The sequence below is a fragment of the Pinus tabuliformis genome, chromosome 2_2 (genome assembly GCF_031772625.1).
Source record: "Pinus tabuliformis cultivar Carrire ecotype Pingquan chromosome 2_2, CPIR1, whole genome shotgun sequence".
NCBI lineage: Eukaryota > Viridiplantae > Streptophyta > Pinopsida > Pinales > Pinaceae > Pinus > Pinus tabuliformis.
This window is the reverse complement of record NC_142300.1, coordinates 1,309,134,046-1,309,158,927: the sequence shown is the minus strand read 5'-3', so window position 1 is coordinate 1,309,158,927 and position 24,882 is coordinate 1,309,134,046. Positions and strand designations below refer to the sequence as shown.

The window sequence follows — 24,882 nt, the reverse complement described above, 5'->3', positions numbered from 1 at the left end:
GGTCAGGAAATATCGGAGAGTTAAATTCACTGCAACCAAGGTGAAAGGACACACAACCTTGTGGTGGGATAGTGTCCAAGCAGAAAGAAGGTAGATGAATAAGTTGCCAATTAAGAAATGGCCAAGAATGGTAGCCAAGATGAAGGGCAGATTTTTGCCCAAAGATTACCAGATTGCCTTGCATCGACAAGTGCAGAATTTGAAGCAGAGAGGAATGACGGTGAAAGAATATACTGAAGAATTCTACCGGGTGAATTTGAGAGGTGCTTACATGGAAGACACCCCGGAAAAGACAACCAGGTACGTGAATGGCCTAAGGCTGGAAATATTGGATGAGGTAAGCATTCTCTCTCCATAGAACATAAAGGAAGCATACCAGAGTGCCATGAAGGCAGAAGATAAGATCGCAAGAAAACAGAATGCCAGAAGAGGACGAGGAACTGGCAAAGGGAGAGGACAATCCTATGGCAGAGGACGAACTGCCAACAATAGTGAAGAGGGTAGTAGTTCCGAGACTTCAGGGACAACAGAGAAAGGAGACAGCACTAGAGGAGGAAGGCCATATCAGCGAGGAAGGGGAAATGGCAGGGGAAGAGGAGCTGCCTATCAGTGCTACAAGTGCCACAAGTGGGGGCACAGGTTTTTTGAGTGTCCTGAAGGGGAAAAAACTGGTCAAAGAGAAGCGTATGTTGCACAGACAGAGGAAGCAAAGGCACCATCCCAGGAAGTAGAGAATGCACCAGAAATAGGGGAAGTCTTAGTTTTGAATAAAGTACTGTTGAAGCCAACAAAGGAGACAGCGGAACACACCCAAAGGAAGGCATTATTCTGGATAGTTTGTAAGTCACACGGAAAATGCTGCAAGATGATTATCGACAATGGGAGTACGGATAATCTAGTTGCCACAGAGATGGTGGAGAAGTTGGGTTTGAAGAGGCTGAAGCACCCCACTCCCTACAAGGTATCGTGGTTGCATAAAGGCCATCAATTGTTGGTTGACAAATAGTGTGAAGTTGAGTTCCATATTGGCACGTATAAGGGCAGGGTTATTTGTGACATTATGCCGATGTACGTATGCCATATACTGCTAGGAAGGCCATGGCAGTATGACTGGAAGGTAGTTCATGACGGAAAGACAAACTGTTACAAGTTTTTCAAGGATGGGATTAAACACACGCTTGTGCCCATCAAGGAGGAGGAAGCAGCAGAAACAAGCAGAACAAAAGTGTTATTAATGGGTGGAAAACAGTTTTTGAAGCAGATTGAAGATAATGAAGTGAACTATGCTATTGTGAGAAGGCCAAGAACAGTGCTGTTGCACACAGAAATTTCTGATTTACCTGCAGAAATTCAGAAAATGTTGCAGGAATTCAGCGACATTGTGGTGGACGATTTACCAGATAAATTGCCTCCTAAGAGAAGTATCAGTCATCACATAGACTTTATACCTAGAGCTAGTTTTCCAAACAAGGCAGCGTACCGAATGAGTCCTAAAGAAAACGAGGAGATTAGAAAATAGGTACATGAATTGCTGGATAAGGGGTTCATAAGGGAGAGTCTAAGTCCCTGCGCAGTCCCGACAGTTTTAGCTCCCAAGAAAGGAGGAGAGTGGCGGATGAGAATAGATTCAAGAGCCAATAATAAGATTACCATCAGGTACCAGTTTCCATTACCATGGATGGATGACATCATGGACTGTTTGAGCAGGGCAGCATATTTCTCGAAAATTGATCTGAAGAGTGGTTACCACTAGATTCGAATCAGGGAAGGGGATGAATGGAAGACAACCTTCAAAACCAATGAAGGACTGTATGAGTGGCTGGTAATGCCATTTGGATTGAGTAATGCCCCTAGTACTTTTATGCGTTTGATGAATGAGATGTTGAAAGAATTCATCGGGAAGTTCGTGATTGTATATCTTGATGATATACTAATTTTCAGCAAAACCAGAGAAGAACATTTTCGACATGTTCAAAGTGTTCTGGAGAAGTTACAGCAAAACAAGTTGTTGATGAATCTAAAAAAATGTTCTTTTCTTCAAAGAGAATTAGTTTATTTGGGTTTTGTGATTGCAGAAAATGAGTTGAAGATGGACCCAGAGAAAATTGCAACTATCATTAGCTGGCCATCCCCAAAAAGCTTGTTTGAGGTACATAGTTTTCATGGGTTGGAAAGTTTTCATCGTAAATTTATAAGGAATTTTAGTGAGATCTGCGCACCTATGTTGGATACTATAAAAAACGCAAGTCAGCCTTTCCGTTGGACCAAGGCAGCAGAGAAAAGCTTTCAAATGCTAAAGAAGAAGATTACAGAAAGACCAATCCTGAGATTGCCAAATTTTGACAAGCTTTTCCAGGTTCGCTGTGATGCCAATGCTATAGCCATTGGGGCCGTACTCAGCCAGGAAGACAAACCTGTTGCTAATTTTAGCGAAAAACTGAACGAAAGTAGGCAGAAGTACTCATCTTATGACAAGGAGTTCTATGTTGTCGTCCAAGCGTTGAAGCATTGGAGACACTATTTGCTAGGGAATGAGTTTTTTTTGTTTTCTAATAATTTTGCACTACAGTACGTTATGCAGCAGCGTAAGATGAACCACAAACATGCAAAGTGGGTTGAGTACTTGCAGAGTTTCACGTTTGTCTTGAAGCATATCAGTGGACAGGTCAAGAAGGTAGCAGATGCATTGAGTAGAAGATCTTTACTCTTACAGGAGATCAGGTACAAGTGTTGGGATTCAAACATTTGACAATCTTGTATTAGACAGATGCGGATTTCAAGGGACAACTATGCATTCCCGACTGTTCGATGAGGGAGAACATCATCAAGGAGAAGCACAATGGAGATCTAGCCAGACATTTAAGCATTGATAAGACCTTAGATCAGCTCAGCCATTTTTATTACTGGCCAAGGATGCGAAGGGATGTACAGACTCCAGAGATTTGTAACCAAATGTAAAGTGTGTCAGTTGGCGAAAGGACATAGTCAAAATACAGGACTCTACACACCGCTACATATTCCGAGTAGACCATGGGACTCAGTCAGCTTGGACTTTGTCTTGGGTCTACCAATAACGCAGTGGGGTTACGATTCTGTGATGGTGGTAGTAGACCGGTTCTCAAAAATGGCACATTTCATCCCTTGTAAAAAAACCAACAATGCCACTCACGTGGCCCACTTGTTTTTCACAGAGATAGTTAGGCTACATGGCTTGGCTAAGTCCATAGTTTCCGATAGGGACATGAAATTTACAGAATGCTTTTGGTGCACCTTGTGGAAAAAGATGGACACACAATTAAGTTTCAGCTCTACTTATCACCAACAAACTGACAGGCAAATAGAGGTGGTAAACAGGAGCTTGGGAAACCCGCTACGAAGCTTGATCGGAGAAAATTCACAAATGTGGGATCGTGTACTTGCCTAGGTGGAGTTCGCTTACAACGACTCACCCAATCGCAGCACGGGATACAGTCCTTTCCAGATCTTAAATGGCATGCATCCTTGCGGAGTGCATGAATTGTGAGATCTAGGACAACAGGAAAGACAGAGTGCTGATGGGGAAGATTTCACCAAAGCAATGAATGACCTACACGAGTAGGTAAAGATGAAGTTGCAGGACAACAGTCAAAAGTATAAGCAGCGGGCAGATCTGAAACGACGAGAGGTACAGTTTAATGTGGGGGATGAAGTCCTCGCACACTTATGCAGAGAACGGTTTCCTAGGGGTGAATACAACAAACTGAAATATAAGAAAATTGGCCCTTGTAAAATTTTGCGTAAATTTTCAGTCAATGTTTATGAATTACAATTTCCTCTAGGGATAGGCATATCGCCCATCTTCAACGTGGCAGATTTGTTTCCATATACTACCAGTCTTGAAGAAGACAGTTCAGCACGGCCTACATAAGACACACAGGAAGGAAGAGACACTTGGATGAGGAAAATGCCTTCAGCTCAGCCCCTTGAGATCGAGAGGATCCTCGACACTCAGGTGGCCAGGTGAACTCGGCGGAAGGAGTACCTATAGTATCTTGTCAAGTGGAAGAACTGTCCCATTGAGGACAGTTCCTGGCTTGACGCCAGACAAATACAACAGGCAGGTTATTCAGTCGAGGAGCTCATGGACCAGAGCCATGAATTTTTCTTACCCTGGGAGCCTAATGCAGGAGCATCCAGCTGAGGGTATCATGGCTGGGGTGTTTGGTCTCAGCTAGGAGGAACAGGTTTACACTTATTGTTTAGTTTCACTTTCAGTAGTTGGTTAAAACAACATTTAAGAACTTGCATTTTTAATTATTTAGTTAAATGGTAATTAGGAACATCATGGTTAGGGGAAGGCTATTACAGCCACGTTTTTATTTATTTTTGTTTTTCGAAATTAACAGTGTCTCTGTTAAAAAGAAACAAACATATATTTCTTTCAACAGAGCAAGAAAACACAAACACAGTTTTCACAACTATGTAACTACCAATGTAACCGTGAGCAGTTGTGAGAAACTGACTCGGAAAAGTACAAAATAAGGAAAATCATATTTTGTAAGGGTTGATATGCGAGATACAAGAGAGAAGAAAGTAATTAAGAATTTCATTTTGTGCAAACCAATTACTGTGTATATTTACCATGACAGAGTTATGAATTCATTGACAACAACTGTGAGACCCTTCCATATAATTACAGTGTGCATTGACAGAAAACAAAGTGGAGTATTTTTTTTTCTTTTCCTTTTCCAAAAGAAGGAGTTCTACAAGCAAAGAGCGAAAATCAAGTTCCAAACAATAATCAAATTCCAAGCCTACGAAGGACGGACAAACAACACGGAGAAGCCTCTACAGAATCGACAGTCTCAACTTAAATACAATTGCATAGTATATTCAGGTAACCCATAGTCGTACAACCAAAAGTTTTAGCTCTTTTAATTAACAGACAAGCAGAAGTTTAAGTTACAGAAAAAAGATATCTAAATAGCCATTTCCGAGTTGGGACGAGTCTCGTTAGATACCACCCACTACAGTTCCAGGGTTTGAAACCCTTACAATATAGAGCACTGCAGAGAACAATATAAAAAATATACAAGGGGCGTAGCCAAAGGCGGCCAACAACAACCAAAGAGCGAGGCTCTCAGTGCCCAACAACTACCAAAAACCAAAGTGCTGGAACCATAACCAAACAAAATAAAACCGAGACATATAACAGTGACGAGGAGTGACCCTACCGGGTTGACCAGACAACGACAGTCGTGGAAGCGGCCGTCCCAAGCCACCAACCACTTGCAGTCACAACCAACCAAGTGTGTTAGAAGTTGAGCTCATAGAACTCGAGGAAGAAAAGCAAATAATAGCAGGAAGGAGGGTTTGTAAACTTACAGGAAGAATGGTCAGCGTCGGCTCAAAGAAACCACAACCAGGTCGCAGCCACAGCGTGGAACCCCTGCTCACAAGCAGTAGCCACCCTCAGTAAAAACGAAAAAGTGAGGAAAATAAATGTATTAGAGAACAGAGGGCTTACCTTGCTAAGCGAAGCCGAGGAAACGGTACCTTGTGACCGCAACTTGCAAGAAGACAACGCAGAGAAAACCTCAGTTAACTAGAAGTACGAAAGAGCAAGCAAACAAATAAATATACAGTGAAGGCATACAGAGAACCAAATAGTTTCAGGACAGAGAAAACCCTCTAAGGAAACCGGCAGAGCCATCCACACCAAACACAGGTGAAACCAACCGAGCAGCATAGCAGGAAGGGAAAGTGAAGCTGCCAAGTCACCGGTAGAAGAACCCAGTTGCGAACCGAATACCATCAATAACCCTCAACACAGTCACAGATAAACTAACAGAAAACCCTCGTCGTGAGGAGAGCACAGCCAAGTGCCAAAGTGGTGAATGAATGCGGGGTAAAGGAGTATATTCGAAGCGTTGGAGTGTGAAGACTGAGAGCAAGGACAAGTGTCCGCTCACCTACCATCGTACACAAAAACTAAACGCGCCATCAAGCCAAAACAAATATCTACACTAATCATTTGTTTAGTGTTAATCAAAGTTGTAGTGATTGTTATCCATTTTTTAATTATCACTTAAGACTTGTTAACCCGCAGGCTCAAGGGCCGGTCCCATCATATTGTGGTGTCAGAGAAGGATTTGGAGTTTTCCTGAGAAATGGAAGTTGGATGATGAGGCCGTGGAAGAGGTGCTCGGAGAGTAGCGGAGGAAGGATTACGAGAAGAGATTAGGATCCTTAGTGCCCATTTGGAGGCATTTGAAGCAGGAAGGAGAAGGGATTCGGAGGTAGGAGATGATAGCAAAGAAGAAGTTGTAGTTGCCACAGATGAATCGGATGAGGAAGGGCCTAAAATCAGATTGTTGAGGTCAGTCATGTTGGCTTGCAGCAAACCTAAGCCAGAAATTCCAAATTACGATGGCAGCTTGTCCACAAAAGTACTGTTAAATTGGATTAGCGAGTTGGACAAGTATTTCAAATGTGAAGAGGTCAGCGAAGATCGGAGAGTTAAATTCACTACAACCAAGATAAAAGGAACACAACCTTGTGGTGGGACAATGTCCAAGCAGAAAGAAGGCAGACAAATAAGTTGCCAATTAAGAAATGGCCAAGAATGGTAGCCAAGATGAAGGGGAACAAGTTGGTCAAAGAGGAGCATATGTGGCACAACTAGAGGAAGCAGAGGCACCACCCCAAGAAGTAGAGAATGCACTGGAAACAGGGGAAGCCTTAGTTTTGAATAAAGTATTGTTGAAGCCAGCAAAGGAGATAGCTGAACAAACTCAAAGGAAGGCATTATTCCGGACAGTTTGTAAGTCACACGGAAAATGCTGCAAGTTGATTATCGACAATGGGAGTATGGATAATCTGGTTGCCACAGAGATGGTGGAGAAGTTGGGTTTGAAGCGGCTGAAGCACCCCACTCCCTACAAGGTATCGTGGTTGCAGAAAGGCCATTAGCTGTTGGTTGACGAACAATGTGAAGTTGAGTTCCATATTGGCAGGTATAAGGACAAGGTTATTTGTGACATTACGCCGATGGGCGTATGCCATATATTGCTAGGAAGGCCATGACAGTATGACTGGAAGGTAGTTCATGACGGAAAGACAAACTGTTACAAGTTTGTCAAGGATGGGATTAAACACATTCTTGTGCCCATCAAGGAGGAGGAAGCAGCAGAAACAAGCAGAACAAAAGTGTTATTAATGGGTGGAAAGCAATTTTTGAAGCAGATTGAAGATAATGAAGTGAACTATGTTGTTGTAAGAAGGCCAAGAGCAGTGCTGTTGCACTCAAAAATTTCTGTTTTACCTGCAGAAATTCAGAAAATGTTGCAGGAATTTAGCGACATTATGGTGGACGATTTACCAGATAAATTGCCTCCTAAGAGAAGTATCAGTCATCAAATAGACTTTATACCTGGAGCTAGTTTGCTAAACAAGGCAGCGTACCGAATGAGTCCTAAAGACAATGAGGAGATTAGAAAACAGGTATAGGAATTGTTGGATAAGGGGTTGATAAGGGAGAGTCTAAGTCCCTGCGCAGTCCCGACAGTTTTAGCTCCCAAGAAAGGAGGAGAGTGGCAGATGTGCACAGATTCAAAAGCCATCAATAAGATTAGCATCAGGTACCAGTTTCCATTACCACAGATGGATGACGTGATGGACTGTTTGAGCGGGGCAACATATTTCTCGAAAATTGATCTGAAGAGTGTTTACCACGAGATTCGAATCAGGGAAGGGGATGAATGGACGATAGCCTTCAAAACCAATGAAGGACTGTATGAGTGGCTGGTAATGCCATTTGGATTGAGTAATGCCCCTACTACTTTTATGCATTTGATGAATGAGATGTTGAAGGAATTCATCGTGAAGTTCGTGGTTGTATATCTTGATGATATACTAATTTTCAGCAAAACCGGAGAAGAACATTTTCGAAATGTTCGAAGTGTGCTGGAGAAGTTACAGCAAAACAAGTTGTTGACAAATCTGAAAAAATGTTCTTTTCTTCAAAGAGAATTAGTTTGTTTGGGTTTTGTGATTGCAGAAAATGAGTTGAAGATGGACCCAGAGAAAATTGCAACTATCATTAGCTGGCCATCCCCAAAAAGCCTGTTTGAGGTACATAGTTTTCATGGGTTGGCAAGTTTTTATCGTAAATTTATAAGGAATTTTAGTGAGATCTACGCACCTATGTTGGATACTATAAAAAAGGCAATTTAGCCTTTCCGTTGGACCGAGGCAGCAGAGAGAAGCTTTCAGATGCTGAAGAAGAAGATTACAGAAAGACCAATCCTGAGATTTCCAGATTTTAACAAGCTTTTCTAGGTTCGTTGTGATGCCAATGGTACAGCCATTGGGGTTGTACTCAGCCAGGAAGACAAACCTGTTGCTTATTTTAGCGAAAAACTGAACGAAAACAGGTAGAAGTACTCATCTTACGATAAGGAGTTCTATGCTTTCATCCAAGCATTGAAGCATTGGAGACACTATTTGTTGGGGAATGAGTTTGTTTTGTTTTCTAATAATTCTGCACTACAGTACGTTATGCAGCAGCATAAGCTGAACCACAAACATGCAAAGTGGGTTGAGTACTTGCAGAGTTTCACATTTGTCTTGAAGCATATCAGTGGACAGGCCAACAAGGTAGCAGATGCATTGAGCAGAAGAGCTTTTCTCTTACAGGAGAGCACGATACAAGTGTTGGGATTCGAACACTTGACAAACTTGTATTAGACAGATGCGGATTTCAAGGAGGCTTATGAAGCCTGCCAAAATCCTTTGTTGAGGAATAATAGTCCGTGGCTGGACTATAACTTACAGGAGAAGCTGCTGTTTAAAGGGGGACAACTATGCATTCCCGACTGTTCGATGAGGGAGAACATCATCAAGGAGAAGCACAACGGAGGTCTAGTCGGAAATTTCAACATTGATAAGACCTTAAATCAGCTCAACCATTTTTATTACTAGCCAAGGATGCGAAGGGATGTACAGAGATTTGTAACCAGATGTAAAGTGTGTCAGTTGGTGAAAGGACATAGTCAAAATACAGGACTCTACACACCACTACCTATTCCGAGTAGACCATGGGACTCAGTCAGCTTGGACTTTGTCTTGGGTCTACCAAGAACGCAGCGGGGTTACGATTCTGTGATGGTGGTAGTAGACCGGTTCTCAAAATGGCACATTTCATCCCTTGTAAAAAAAACCAGCGATGCCACTCACATGGCCCACTTGTTTTTCACGGAGATAGTCAGGCTACACGGCCTGCCTAAGTCCATAGTTTTTGACAGGGACATGAAATTTACAGGACACTTTTGGCGCACCTTGTGGAAAAATATGGACACACAGTTAAGTTTCAGCTCTGCTTATCACCCACAAACTGACGGGCAAACAGAGGTGGTAAAGAGGAGCTTGGGAAACCTGCTACGAAGCTTGATCGGGGAAAATTCACGGATGTGGGATCGTGTACTTGCCCAAGCGGAGTTTGCTTACAACGACTCACCCAATTACAGCACGGGATACAGTCCTTTCCAGATCTTATATGGCATGCATCCTCGCGGAGTGCATGAATTGCGAGATCTAGGACAACAAGAAAGACAAAGTGCTGATGGGGAAGATTTCGCCAAAGCAATGAATGACCTACACGAGCAGGTAAAGATGAAGTTGCAGGACAGCAGTTAAAAGTATAAGCAACGAGCAGATCTGAAACGACAAGAGGTACAATGTTATATACCTAGGGGGGGTAATATGGGGTACCAAGGGAGGTACCCAAGGTAATAATGTAATAATGGGAGGGGCCATAGTAATAAATAAGGTGGTTAACCCATGTCATGTAAGGGACCACAAGTAGTTAATAATAATGTAAGGGGCCCATGGTATTAGTTGATGGTATGAGGAAACCATGGTAATGATACATGGTATTGTATGTATGAGGCCTATATAAAGGCTAGAGACTCCATATGAAGATGAAGAGAAATATTATTGTATGAACAAGCATATGGCTTGTGGAGTGTTTTCCTTCCTTAAGGAGTGAATGTATGGTGTTGCCCTACCTTAAGGGTTTGATTAATAAAGAATCATTTCATATTATTTCTGGGTTTCTTTGCATTATCTTATACTTTTATATCAGATCTATAATATTCTGGGGTAGATCTACAACAATTGGTATCAGAGCTACAACAATTGGTATCAGAGCTACAACAATTGGTATCGGAGCACTTTCTTGGGCAAACCGTGGAGAATATATTTTTTTTTATTTTTTTTTTTGCAGGGATTTTTGGGTGGCGAAATTGCAGATCATATTTGTACGTTTTGGTGCAAGATATGCAAAATCTAATTGCAGATCTGTATTCCTGGTGAAAAAATAGCCGATTTCAAAAAAAAAATCGGTTGAATCGGAGTCCGGATGAAGAAGATATCGCTGATTTAAAAATCAGTGGGGTTGCAGACAATTTCAGGGCAACGATTTTGCGGCGCAGATCTAGACGTCCTGGTAAAAGATCTGCAAAATCTAATTGCAGATCTGGATTTCTTGGGAAAAAATACTCGACTTCAAAAAAAAAAATCAGTCGAATCGGAGTCCGGATGAGGGAGATATCGCTGATTTAAAATCAGCTCTTTTTGCAGAAATTTTGGGTGACGGCGGGAGAGTAGCAGCGCAGATCTGGAATTCTAGTGTCTGGATCAGGATTTCTATCACATGGGCAGATGCAGAATGATTGCTCCATTTCTAAAAACAGGTCATAATAAGGATTCTGAGCAATATTGACGAAACTGTGACAATTACACATTTTCGCCAAGTAAGTGAATTTTTTCCAAACCATTCATGGCTTCTAGCAAGGATCTATATTTTACAGGAAAAGATGATGGTCCTACTATTGAAGAATTCATACAAATATACAAGTCCAAATTTGGGACACCAAGTTGTGAGACATTTTGGAAGTTTCAAATGTTGTCTAACTTTAGAGGTGAGGCTCAAAAATGGAAATTATTACTTGACTACGAGTGGTTGAACAAAATTTCAGATGCAGAATTTGAAAAAGTCTTTTTGAACAAATGGTCTCGGGCTAGGAAAAAGGAGAATGAGACACATAAGGGGTTAACTCCTACAGGTATATCCTTATTGCAGATTCATGGATTGCTTCAGAAAGAGAAGATCATTGTTTCTATCAATCCTAGTTGTAAACATAATTTTATCAGTGTTAATTTGGCAAAAAAATTGCAAGTCCCACCAAAACAAATTGAACATACACAGGTTGATAATGAGGATGTTCAAGTGTACAAGGATTTGAAGATTTATATGGATAAATATGTGTTGCATGGTGATTTTTATGCTTCAGAGATGGATAATATGGATGTTGTCTTGGGATATCCTTGGATGGAATCCGTGGGTACTATCAATATTAATGTGCAGAAGAAATTCCTGAAGCTATGGTATAAAAAGAAGAAAATTACATTACAGGATATTTCCATCCATAAACAGGTAGAGCACATGGAGGCGGAAGCAGAAGATGTTCAAGGGACTGACATATCAGATGATGAGCCTTTGATGATCGACAATCAAACACAAACAGAGGCTGCAGAAGAAAAGGTTACAGGGGATGATACATCAGAGGAGGGCTCAGTGGTTGAAGTCATATTGAAAAAGAAGACACCACAACAGGCACCACAGCAAGATGAAGTCAAGCAAAAGCCATCGTGGGTTAAAACTTCAACATATCATCACCCACATCACCCCGCACGACAACCATCATGGAAACCAAGTAGTCACATGATGGATAGAAAGGAGAGACGATCCACCTACTACACATCAACACAGAATAGCTACCACGGTCAACTTCCATCTCAAGCGAGCGAGGCACCAGCGAGATCGAGGGTTCACCTTTCTCTTGGATGGCTAGATGCACGTGCATGGTCTCAGTGGACTACTCCTTTGAGTAGATCTTATTATTTATGTTCTTCCCATGTTTCGGGGACGAAACATGCTTAGGAGGGTGGAATGTTATGTACCTAAGGGGGTAATATGGGGTACCAAGGGAGGTACCCAAGGTAATAATGTAATAATGGGAGGGGCCATAGTAATAAATAAGGTGGTTAACCCATGTCATGTAAGGGACCACAAGTAGTTAATAATAATGTAAGGGGCCCATGGTATTAGTTGATGGTATGAGGAAACCATGGTAATGATACATGGTATTGTATGTATGAGGCCTATATAAAAGCTAGAGACTCCATATGAAGATGAAGAGAAGTATTATTGTATGAACAGGCATATGGCTTGTGGAGTGTTCTCCTTCCTTAAGGAGTGAATGTATGGTGTTGCCCTACCTTAAGGGTTTGATAATAAAGAATCATTTCTATCTATTTCTATCTTGTTATTTCTTGGGTTATGTTCTATTCTCATATATCTTTTGGATCAGATCTACAACATACAGTTTAATGTGGGGGATGAAGTCCTCACACACTTACGCAGAGAACGGTTTCCTAGGGGTGAATACAACAAACTGAAATATAAGAAAATTGGCCCTTGTAAAATTCTACGTAAATTTTCAGCCAATGCTTATGAATTACAGTTGCCTCCAGGGATAGGCATATCGCCCATCTTCAACGTGGTAGATTTGTTTCCATATACTGCCAGTCTTGAAGACGACAGTTCAACACGACCTACATGGGACACACAGGAAGGAAGAGACACTTGGATGAGGCAAATGCCTTCATCTCAGCCCCTTGAGATCGAGAGGATTCTCGACACTCAGGTGGCCAGGCGAACTCGACGGAAGGAGTACCTACCGTATCTTGTCAAGTGGAAGAATCATCCCATTGAGGACAGTTCTTGGCTTGATGCCGGACAAATACAACAGGCAGGTTATTCAGTCGAGGAGCTCATGGACCAGAGCCATGAATTTTTCTTACCCCGGGAGCCTAATGCAAGAGCATCCAGCTAAGGGTATCATGGCTGGGGTGTTTGGTCTCAGCTAGGAGGAACATGTTTACACTTATAGTTTAGTTTCACTTTCAGTAGTTGCTTGAAACAACATTTAAGAACTTGCATTTTTAATTATTTAGTTAAATGGTAATTAGGAACATCATGGTTAGGGGAAGGCTATTACAACCACTTTTTTATTTATTTTTCTTTTTCGAAATTAACAGTGTCTTCATTAAAAAGAAACAAACATATATTTCTTTCAACAGAGCAAGAAAACACAAAAACAATTTTCACAACTATGTAACTACCAATGTAACCGCGAGTAGTTGTGAGAAACTGACTCAGAAAAGTACAAAAGAAGGAAAATCATATTTTGTAAGGGTTGGTATGCGAGAGACAAGAGAGAAGAAAGTAATTAAGAATTTCAATCTGTGCAAACCATCTGTATCTACTTACAGCCTCTATTATTTCTCTTTCCATTTAATCACTGTGCATTTAACAAAACATAGAGATGAATTTCATTTACAGTTAACCATTATTCCTTTCTATGAAATCACTGTGTATATTGACCAGGATAGAGTTACGAATTCATTGACAGCAACTGTGAGACCCTTCCATATAATTACAGTGTGCATTGACAGAAAACAAAGTGGAGTATTTTTTCTTTTCCTTTTCCAAAACAAGGAGTTCTACAAGCAAAGAGCGAAAATAAAGTTCCAGACAACAATCAAATTCCAAGCCTACGAAGGACGGACAAACAACACGGAGAAGCCTCTACAGAATCGACAGTCTCAGCTTAAATACAATTGCATAGTATATTCAGGTAACCCATAGCCATACAACCAAAAGTTTTTCCTCTTTTAATTAATAGACAAGCAGAAGTTTAAGTTACAAAAAAAAGATATCTAAATAGCCATTACCGAGTTGGGACGAGTCTCGTCAGAGACCACCCACTACAGTTCCAGGGTTCGAAACCCTTACAATATACAGGACTTCCGAGAACAATATAAACAATATACAAGGGGCGTAGCCAAAGGCGGCCAACAACAACCAGAGAGCGAGGCTCTCAGAGCCCAACAACTACCAGAAACCAAAGTGCTGGAACCACAATCAAACGAAATAAAACTGAGACATATAACAGTGACGAGGAGCGACCCTACCGGGTTCACCAAACAACGACAGTCATGGAAGCGACCGTCCCAAGCCACCAACCACCTGCAGTCACAGCCAACCAAGTGTGTTAGAAGTTGAGCTCATAGAACTCAAGGAAGAAAAGCAAATAATAGCAGGAAGGAGGGTTTGTAAACTTACCGGAAGAGTGGTCAGCGTCGGCTCGAAGAAACCACAACCAGGTCGCAGCCACAGAGGGGAACCCCTGCTCACAAGGAGCAGCCACCCTCAGTAAAAACGAAAAAGTGAGGAAAATAAATGTATCAGAGAATAGAGGGCTTACCTTGCTAAGCAGAGCCGAGGAACCGGTCCCTTGTGACCGCAACCTGCAAGAAGACAACGCAGAGAAAACCTTAGTTAACCAGAAGCACGAATGAGCAAGCAAACAAATAAATATACAGTGAAGGCATACAGAGAACCAAATAGTTTCAGGACAAAGGAAACCCTCTAAGGAAACCGGCAGAGCCATCCACACCGAACCCAGGTGAAACCAACCGAGCAGCATAGCAGGAAGGGCAAGCGAAGCTGCCAAGTCACCGACAGAAGAACCCAGTTGCAGACCGAATACCATCGATAACCCTCAGCACAGTCGCAGACAAACTAACAGAAAACCCTCGTCGTGAGCAGAGCAAGGCCAAGTGCCAAAGTGGTGAATGAATGCGGGGTAGAGGAGTATAGTCGAAGCGCGGGAGTGTGAAGACCGAGAGCAAGGACAAGTGTCCTCTCACCTACCATCGTACACAAAAATTAAACGCACCATCAAGCCAAAACAAATATCTACGCTAATCATTTGTTTAGTGTTAATCAAAGTTGTAGTGTTTGTTATCCATTTGTTAATTATCACTTAAGACTAGTTAACTCGCGGGCTCAAGGGCTGGTCCCATCACATTTGTGTGAAATCAACCAAAAAACACATGGACTTTGGAAATGAAACGTTAGGCTCTAAAATGTTTCTCTTTCAATATTTAAATTGTTTTATTTTTTTAGAGAAAAAAAAACTATATCTTTATTCATTAAAAATGATAAAAATTACATTTTGTAGACACACGAGCTGTGTATATGCATATAATTGTAAAAATAAACATATAATTCTTTAGGAGTAGTTTAACAAGGCGGAGGAATTGCCCGGTTTTTGTCGCGGCCCCAGAAAAACATCTGACTATGACCATCGGCAATTCCTCCGCCCTCCACCACTCTCCGTGAGCTGTGCCACCTTTCCGCATTAAAGTCCTGATTTGATCGGAGCTAGTCTGACAGAATTCGCGCCGCGGGGAGTTAATGCGCGTTTCAATTCGAATTTTGCAAACCGGGTCTTTACCATTCGGAGAATGTACCTGCGCGTTCAGCATTGGCGCAATGAAGGCAACACCTTTACCATTCGGAGAAGCGCGGAGAGTATGCAACACCCAGGGAGGAAAACTGAAAGAGGCATTTCGGATTCTGCAGGAGGAGGGCGTTGGAGTGGTGTGGTGTACGTACGACCGGGTGCTAGAGGAGTGTGTTATGGAGAAAGCATGGGAAGAAGCCAAATTCATCCAAGCCCACATGATCCGAACCGGATTCAATGCAGATACAGTTTTAGCAACTAAGCTTTTGGGACTGTATTCCAAGTGCGGGAATTTGGTGGAAGCTCGCCAAGTGTTCGATGGAATGTTTGAACCGAATGTAGCCTCATGGACTGCTATGATCGGTGCTTACTCTGGGTATGGATATGGTGAGAAGGCGCTGAAGTTGTTTTATGAGATGCAAAACAAGGACCTGTATATAAGTGGCCACAGCAAATAGCATTCTGGAGTCTGGACTACAAAATTGTGATTACAGCAAGGCTGTAGAGCCCTTCTTGTTGTGTATATATACAAAATGCAATGATTGCTGGATATATACAAAATGGGTATCTTGATGAAGCAGTGAAGCTGTTTCAAGGAATGCCAGAACGAGATATTGTCTCGTGGAATACAATGGTTGCAGGTTATGTACAGAGTGGGCATTTCTATGAGGCATTGACACTTTTTCAGGAACTGCAATCGACTGATATGAAGCCAGACTTGGACACATTTGCCGGTGTGCTTCCAGCATGTGCCAATTTGGTAGCTCTGGGACATGGCAAGTTGGTCCACAATTGTATAGTTAAAAATGGATTTCAATCTGATCATGATGATTTTGTGGGTAGTGCCCTGGTAGACATGTATTCCAAATGTGGTACTATAAAGGATGCACGTCGGGTTTTTGATAGAATGCCTAGACGTGATGTGGTGTCATGGAATGCAATGATATTAGGATATGCAATGCATGGTCATGGCAGGGAGACCCTCTTACTCTTTGAAGAAATGAAAGAGGCTGGCACCATGCCAGACAATGTAACCTTTGTTGGTGTCTTGTCTGCTTGCAGCCATGGAGGCTTGGTGAAGGATGGCTGGAAATCAAGTTATTTTACAGATTGGTACAAATCTTAACAATTCAAAATCGCAGATACCATCGATCACACAGTCTCCTCGATTGTCTCCAACTTTGACTGCCATTGGATTCGACCTCTACCTCTTGGATTTGAAATTTGAACGTTAGGGCGCCTCGGCATATCAGAAACGGAAGACGAGGAGCATTCCTTTCCATATTTTTCATGCTGGTTACCAATATCAAACAAGGGCTGCACTTGCTTTTGAGTTTGACCAAACACAAATGATAATCTTCTGCTCCGCCTCCTGCTCTTCTGGGCCGATGCCAAGCACTGTTGATCTTAAAAAGAAAAGAAACCATGTCTGAGTCTGTCAACACAAACTGTAATTTCCGCCGAGGAAGAAGAAAGTAGAGCTGTCCAGTCTCCAATTGATCATCATCATGTAGAACCTGTGAGATGTTTTGACCTACATAAAGACCGTCTGAATTACAGATAAAGTGGCTCGGATAATCTTGCAGAATCTCCCGGCTTGTCATCCCTTCAAAGAATTCCTGGATGCTCCCGTCCATAATTATGAGCTTTGCAGTAGCTGCTGGCACAGAAGAAATCGCAGTTGAAGAAACGCAAATCCCCATGTTTACAATTGAGATAAATTTGCATGACACACATATATCAGAGCCGTGCAGATTGAAGATTTTTGGAAATATTGATCTTTATGTGTATGTGTATGGAGACGGTTAAGCCAGGAACCGCATTTTATAGGAGCGGTAGCCAAATTATCAGAAGGACGGTCATGGCGTAAATGAGCCCGTTTGTAAGGGTTCATGATCGTGTGATTGGGGACAGCAAACATATAAAGTAGTTCATTGTTTTTACGTGTTTCGAATGACTGGTTGGTTGTCACTAAAGTCATTGATGACACGGGTATAGGATGACAGATTGTTGGAAGCTGTCAAAAGTCCTCTGATTACATGAAGCCAAGGCATTGATCACATGTTCAACAAAGGATACCCTAATGTCAATGTGACACGTAGGCATTGTCGAGTTTTTATTTTTTTGTGTTTTCCAATCCAGCGAGGCAAGTTCCAAGTATTTTACACGTATAGATGAGTTGGTTTGTGTCGCCTTTAATTCACGCCGTGTTTAGTATTACATGCATATTTTATAGAAAATTAAGAAATTTATAATTTTTTGGAAAGCATGTATTGATATTTTTCATAAACATATGAAGAATATTGTAAAGCATTGTTTTAAATATATTGAATGGTTTCTCTTATTATGTAAATCTGAACAAGGAGATTTAAGAGATTTTTTTTTGTGGGTTAAATTCTCATTCAAGGGTAAATAAGAAGTCCAGTGGTCAAAGTTTGATTCTCAATAGATAAATCTTCAACCTCTTCCCCAACATATTAAATATTTTATTTATAAAAATAAATTGGGACTAAAGTTTGGTTTTCAATAGATAAGTTTCCAATCTCATTAAAAATAATGTTTTAAAAGAAACTTTACGTGGGTTAAAGTTTGATTTTCAATAGATAAGTTCCCAATCTCATTAAAAATAATATCTTTAATTTATTAAACGAAATTGGGAATTTTTCACTATTAACTATTATAGGGAAATAATGCAATGGTTTACTTCATAGACCATGGATGTTAATTTATGTACATATGGCCTTGAGGTGATAGTGATTTGAAGTTTATGAGTGAATGTAATTTTTCTAAATTTTTTTGGTTTTATGGATTTGCTTTTTTTGTTTTTAGAGGTTAAAGAGTTAATATTGAAATGAATTTGAATATAATTTATTAAGTAGTAAACTCTATAGCATAGGATTGGATGGATTTAAAGTCTCGTGCATCATAACAAACACAACTTTTTCCATGGAGCCAATGGATTAATAAACAAAAATTCAATGGATTAATAAACAAAAATTGATACGTTCTCTAGAGTCCATGGAATTTAGGTGCATAATCCAATTAACTTGTTCTATCCTAATGGATCATTAAACAAAACTTGATAAGCTATTTTGAGTTCATGGATATGTGCATAATCTAAATTTTAATGTTTTTTATTGTCCTAATATATTACTTAATTAAATTGGACATTTCACTTTTCATAATTTATTAAAGTTGTTTTTTAAATTTGATAATTGACTCAATAGCATTGCATAATCTTTATAGCCCAATCTTGAAACAGGACTTTTAAAGATCTTTTAAAGATAGACATAAAGTACACAAAGTCTTAACCTTTACTCAAACATACAAGATCTTAACATGGAATCATTTAACAATGCATCACACTATTTATGGTGTCATTAACCTCTGCTCAAATAAAGATCTTACCATGGAATGATTGTAAGACACAAATATTGGAAACCAAACTCAAATGTATATTAATTATTTCTCTCAATTAGTGATGTACAATGTGTACATATTAATACATACAAGAAACAATTGAATTAGTTTCCAGGTGTTCTTGGACTCCAATAACTACTCAAACTAACCCAAGCTTAATCTCGAGGATTAGTTTTCTAACATTCCCCACTTAATCCAAAGGGATGTACCAAAGTTCAATAATTAGAGCTCAAAATGCAAAGAATGCATCTCAACCAAGAGTTGAATGTATCTCAAGAAATGGTTTTTAAGGATGACCAAAAACCAATATGGGAGAACTCAAGGTCTCAACCAACACCAACTTTGGAACCTTCATAGTAGTTCTCAAAATAACAAAAAATGTGGTTTTAAGGTGACCACAAACTCTGGAACTATCATAGCAGTGCCTCGAACAATTCCAAATATGGAAGTGCTCAATCAACTCAGTCATCTCAACTCTCACTCACGCTCGCTTGACATCTCGAACTCGAACTTGTAGCAAACCATAAAAAAATTCCCCCCTTGTCGGATACATGGTGAGAAGTATTCTTCATCACTACCTGGCTGGTCATCACTCTCGAACATATGCTTCAGTATGACCTGTAAATCTTTTTGGTTGTTTTCATCCAATCCGAAGAAGCAATCCATATTAAATTTAACTTCTTTCTTGCATTAGTCTTCTTTCTAGAACATCTATTTGTATGATGATCTCTCTTTCCACAATGCTCACATGGGTGAAGATCAAAACACTGATCTTTCACATGTCCAACTCTGTAACATTGTTGGTATCTATCAACTTGTTCTGGAACAACACCATACAGAAATTCAACATTTCGGAGTTGTGTAGGTTTAGCAAAATCTGGAATGTGAAAAGATACATCCATAATATCCTTGTTGTAACCCAACCTAGTTCTATGTTTATTGTGTGTAATCTCTTCCCATGGTCATATAACAAGTTTCTCATCAGACTTCTAACCGCATCCAAATCTTCTCTTGAAATCACTTCATTTTTCTGATCATTTTCTAACCGATGATCAAGCTCAAACAAATTGTTGTTCGGAACAAGAATAGGTTCATAATTCTTCTTCTGTCATTCATGTCGTTCATCTCACTGAAACTCAAACTCTATCTCCAAGAATTCAATTGTGCTTTTAGCATTTTGCAAACATGATTGGATGTCACAATATGTGTCCTTGGTGACGTGGACACTATTATGAATAGTAGACAACATTAAATTTTTCAATAACTATAGCAAATCATCGACTTTTACCATTTTGTTTGCAATCAAATTTGAAAAGGGTGTTGGCTACCACCGAGAAGTCACCCAATTACAAACAAATTTACAATGATTAAAACAGGTGTTGGATTCAACCGATCATGCACTCACTAACAATACTTAAAATGTAAGATCAACAACGTTATGATAAAAGTGAAACTATTGCAAAAATTATGTCCTCTTAAAAGCTTCCAAAATTGTCTCCAAATAATTGAACTTGTGACCTTCAGTATATGAAATAAGATGTTCTAACCACAATACCTTTTCCATCCTTGATTTTATATTTTGTAAATTCTATAATTAAAATCAATGCTCTAAAAATTATCAAATCCTTGTGCAGTGCAACAGTTCTTCAAGAAGAAAATAGCAACTTTGAAATTCCAAGCTTCCTTTTATCTGTTCCTTACTATGAAAACTCTGGAATTTCATTGAAGTTTGTTCAAAAGGGCTAAATGTAAAAAATTCCACCATTTCCTAGCCGGTTTGCGAGCGATTAGATATAAACCCATACCTTTGCATTTGCATGAATTTGTTTGATAGTGAATTGAGATGCAATCACTCTAGTAAGCCCCCACTTCAGGGCCTATTGACGGAATTTCGCAATGCCTCTTGTCGTGGGATTTGATGTCAGAAGGAGTGGAGAGATGATTGATTGTTTGCCTGCATTGGAACTATTCTAATAAATCTTTGTCATGCCACTTCACACCAATCACAGTAGTTTCAGGTCTTCAAACAAAGCTTCAATGCATTGCTTTAAGGAAAACTTCACAAACGCTACAATGCGAGATAATTGTTAACGTGATTCAAATCTTAATTGCATTTTGGAAGTTGAAATTCATTCAAGAACGTATAGATTTCTATCGACAACAAAAAAATGAATGCTAGACTTAAGGAACTCACCAAAATTGTGACATTAAGTCAGTAACTCCAATATGACTTTTACTGCACTCTATTTTAACTTTTCGAGTTCTTTTGTTCATCTAGAGAGCCTCCCTTTCACAGATGCATGCTGTGGGTGCCACGTACTGCTTCAATGTTTATTGACGGGGCTTATAGGGAAACAATTGATTTGCAGACCTTTCTCCACAATTCCTTAGTCACTATGCTCTCTTGCTACGAACCCTATCGGCTAGTGCTAGTGTCTTCGAGTGAGTACAACCTAGTGGAGTTTGCAGGTTGGACCATGCCAAAAACCTAAGACGATTTTTGGATACGAGTATTGGAATTATAATATCTTGTTAAATTATGGTATGTTCTATGCTTAGAGCAGTTTACTTCAAATCTTCTTATTAGCCACTAATTAGCAATCACATAAACATAAATTAAAGTGCAGATAGAACATTAAAAGATTAATAGAAAACAAGCCAAGAGAAGAGACACAAGATGTGGCGGCTAGCCAGGGAAAAACCGCAATGCGGGGAAACCCTTTGATCAATTCTTCTTTAATATTCAATAATACAACAGAGAGAAATAGTACAATTCAGAAATCTATAATTTTATAACAACAGCAGAAAACCCTAAATTAGTAAAGTCAAACTTGGTCAAAACAACCTCGGATTGACTTCTAGTCAACCTTGAAGAACTCGGTCTTCACCAACTAACTTCAGCGGCCCAAAACAGTCCACAATGCTCAGTCAAACAACAATCAACATTTGGTCAAACCTGCGACAGCTTCTTGACAGTCAACACAGGTCAAAGGAGTGGTCAAACTCGGTGAGAAGAGCTGAACAAAACTGCGGTTAACCTAGGAGAGGCTGCCCAACCCAAACCGCAGTCAAGAAGGCCTCCACGTTGGTCAACGTAATCCAATCTGCCCACCTGCAACTAGGTCAACCCAAGTCAACACTGCCCTAACCAGAAATCAGTGTCTTCCTTCTTTAGCCACACGTGAGAGAGACAGAGGCTCTTCTAATGCGTAGGAGAGAGAGAATATGTGTAGTGAGATCAGATGAGTTCATAACGACTCAACCTCACTTGTACTTATATGATTTTCTAGGAATGTGTGCGACACATTTAGCTGTTGGCCGACCTTGACAATTTATCAAGTAAATACAAATAAATTCATATCTCCATAAATACTTGTCGAAAACGGATGATCTTTAGATCAATCCTACACCTCTCGACAAGAGGAATCTAGGAAAAATATCAGCTGCCATAAATAAGGTGACCCACATGGAGTTTGGCCCTAGTTTCCAATTTTAACATATATGTTCAGATAGGAGTCACATGAACCTCCAGAAGTAAAATTTGCATCAAATCTGTGCTACAACCCAATTTTGTGAAATATAAACTGTGCTGGCTATAGCCGAGTCATTTATTTAGTATACAATCCAAAAAAATATCTTCTGACCAATCTTAGTCAAATTTTAACCATGCAATGCCAACAACATCAAAAATTGCTTTTAGCGATAACTTCACATGTGAAATATGTGAAACCATGTAAATTGTTGTTGTAGATTTTCCTAATATCAAGAGATTTTATAGTTTTTACTGTTTCAATGGCAGCTTTGGTTGCTTGGTTTTTAATCCCAACATGAGAAACAAGTCCAACGACTTTACCATGCTCAACTAAAAATATGGACAGGTGACAAGGGTCCACCACGCACACTTTTATCTTAGCTAGACGTACATTCTCTCTCACCATAAAACTAGTGGCTGAGCAACCCACTTTGACATGCTTGGACTGTAGTATTTATTGCCCTCGGCTACAACTAGACAGAATGCGGCTCCCCTTTACACAGGTCTATAAAACTCACGCAATTCTTATCAGTTATTATCAAAGTTATTTCAATCATATATACCCTATGTGTAAGACTTCTTTACAACCGTTGTCATGCGGAAAGAGTCAATTTTGCGGACAAAACTGACCTCCCTAGAAGCTAAGGCTTTCTAGTGACAAACAAAACAATCAAGCACTATCTTTCCCTAAATATGCACTTAAAATAAAAGCAACCAGGTGTTTAAGGCATACCTTTAGTCCAACGCTGTTTGTAGCAGCCAAGCCTCTTCGATCCAGATGAGCTCCTTCTCCTTGAAGCCTGCATTCACTAACAAGCAAATGATTACATAGCACCTGAATAACTCATATAATAAAACATATTCATCATAAAGACCAAGGAGTTTATGAAACAAATTATATATAACAACTTGTTGAGAAAAATGAACTTAATTGTATTAATTGGAAACAAAAGAAACCTTACAACCAGTGCCTTGGTGTTGTGCAGGTCCCTCCCAGGGTCCAGCAAGAGTTCTCCTCTACTTTGATCAGCTCACCCACTTCCAAATGAAGCTAAGAAAGGATTGGAATCTCTCCTCTCAAGCTCTATAAGGGAGTCCTAATTTCAGCAGCATCTACCCTTAGGAATGTTCAACTTTCAACCTCCCTTGCCTCTAGCCCAATGCCTGTATTTATAATGCTTTGGAGGAAGTTAAACAGGTCCACCATCAATGGGATAAGCCCCTCTTTCAAAGGGATAGCTCCCCTCTTCATGGGATAAGTTCCTCTTTCATTGGGATGCATGAACCATCTGGAGGCGCTCAATCCACATCAAACCATCTTCTAGAATGCTCTAGAATCGACCGCAAGTAAGTTTTTTGAAGTAAAACTTGCGCCTTTTGACTTTTACAGGGGTACGCACCCACCCCTTTACAGACAGAGCATACAAGTACGCAGGTATTATGTACTTGAGGTGCGTGCTCGCAGGTAAGAGTAAGAGAAAGTGCGGAACCAGAGTTATATTGATTTTTTAAAGCCTTTCTCTCTTTTTTTGGAGTTTGACATGAGGAGCAGAGGTATAAGACTTGCCAAGGAGGACAGTATGGTTATTGATGGAGCCATACTGACTGCAAATAGTCATGGTGACAAATTTTAGTGTAACAGATTGCCTCCTAAAGTGCGAGGTATGTAGTAGATCAGGGTTTTATATCATCTAGGAAGGGTGAAGCACTTTATCATTTCGAGGATTATCTTGTGGAGAGCCCAGTCGGAACCTGAAAATATTCAACACAAAATACATATATGAGATCATATCATCGCTGAGGTAGGCATTCCCATACTCAGATCAAAAACATAACTAACAAACTAACTACTGCTCTGATATAGGAATGATTTCGCAATACATCATAATCATAGACACATGTAGACACAATATGGACGCAACCATCTGTTTATGATTAGTCTACTGTATAATGAATACAAAACTCCTTGCAGCCTGGATGGCGGAAACCAGATCCAGGGTCTTCATTTCTACTTCCCGAAATAGTACGATTCTATCCATGCGAATAAATGAGTTGATGTGGAACATGGTAGAAACCACTTGATTACCAGTCAATGATGTAAACTGTTAACAAGTGTGAGAGAGACCACCAGTGATGTCAATGGTTCTCAAAGTACCCAGTACAATCCATGAGATGTGAATGAATGTGTTGATGTCGAACATGTCACAGAATCCCTTGATCGAAGGTCATTGATGAAACTTGTCATCAAAGGCGAGAAACCTGCCATTGAGGCATGCAGATCCCAAGGTACTGATGATTTCTAGATCATCTTTCTAGATAATGTGCTGATGTCAATAGAAAGTGACCCGTCGTAGGAAAGCCCATAACACGAAATCATAGATCAAGTTGAAGAAATGTAGCTGTAAGGACTGACTCAGGGATGGTCAAGATGGATGACAGATATTTTGCAGATGAATGGCTTATTGGCAGTGACCTCTCGAACACATAACGACACAACAGATGGCTTAGTGACAA

General features: G+C 40.2%; 1 pseudogene; it reads left to right on the top strand.

The window, feature by feature from the left end:
• Window positions 1–15,954: 15,954 nt before the first annotated feature.
• Window positions 15,955–16,542, top strand: LOC149198320 (putative pentatricopeptide repeat-containing protein At3g23330 pseudogene; annotated as a pseudogene).
• Window positions 16,543–24,882: the final 8,340 nt, after the last annotated feature.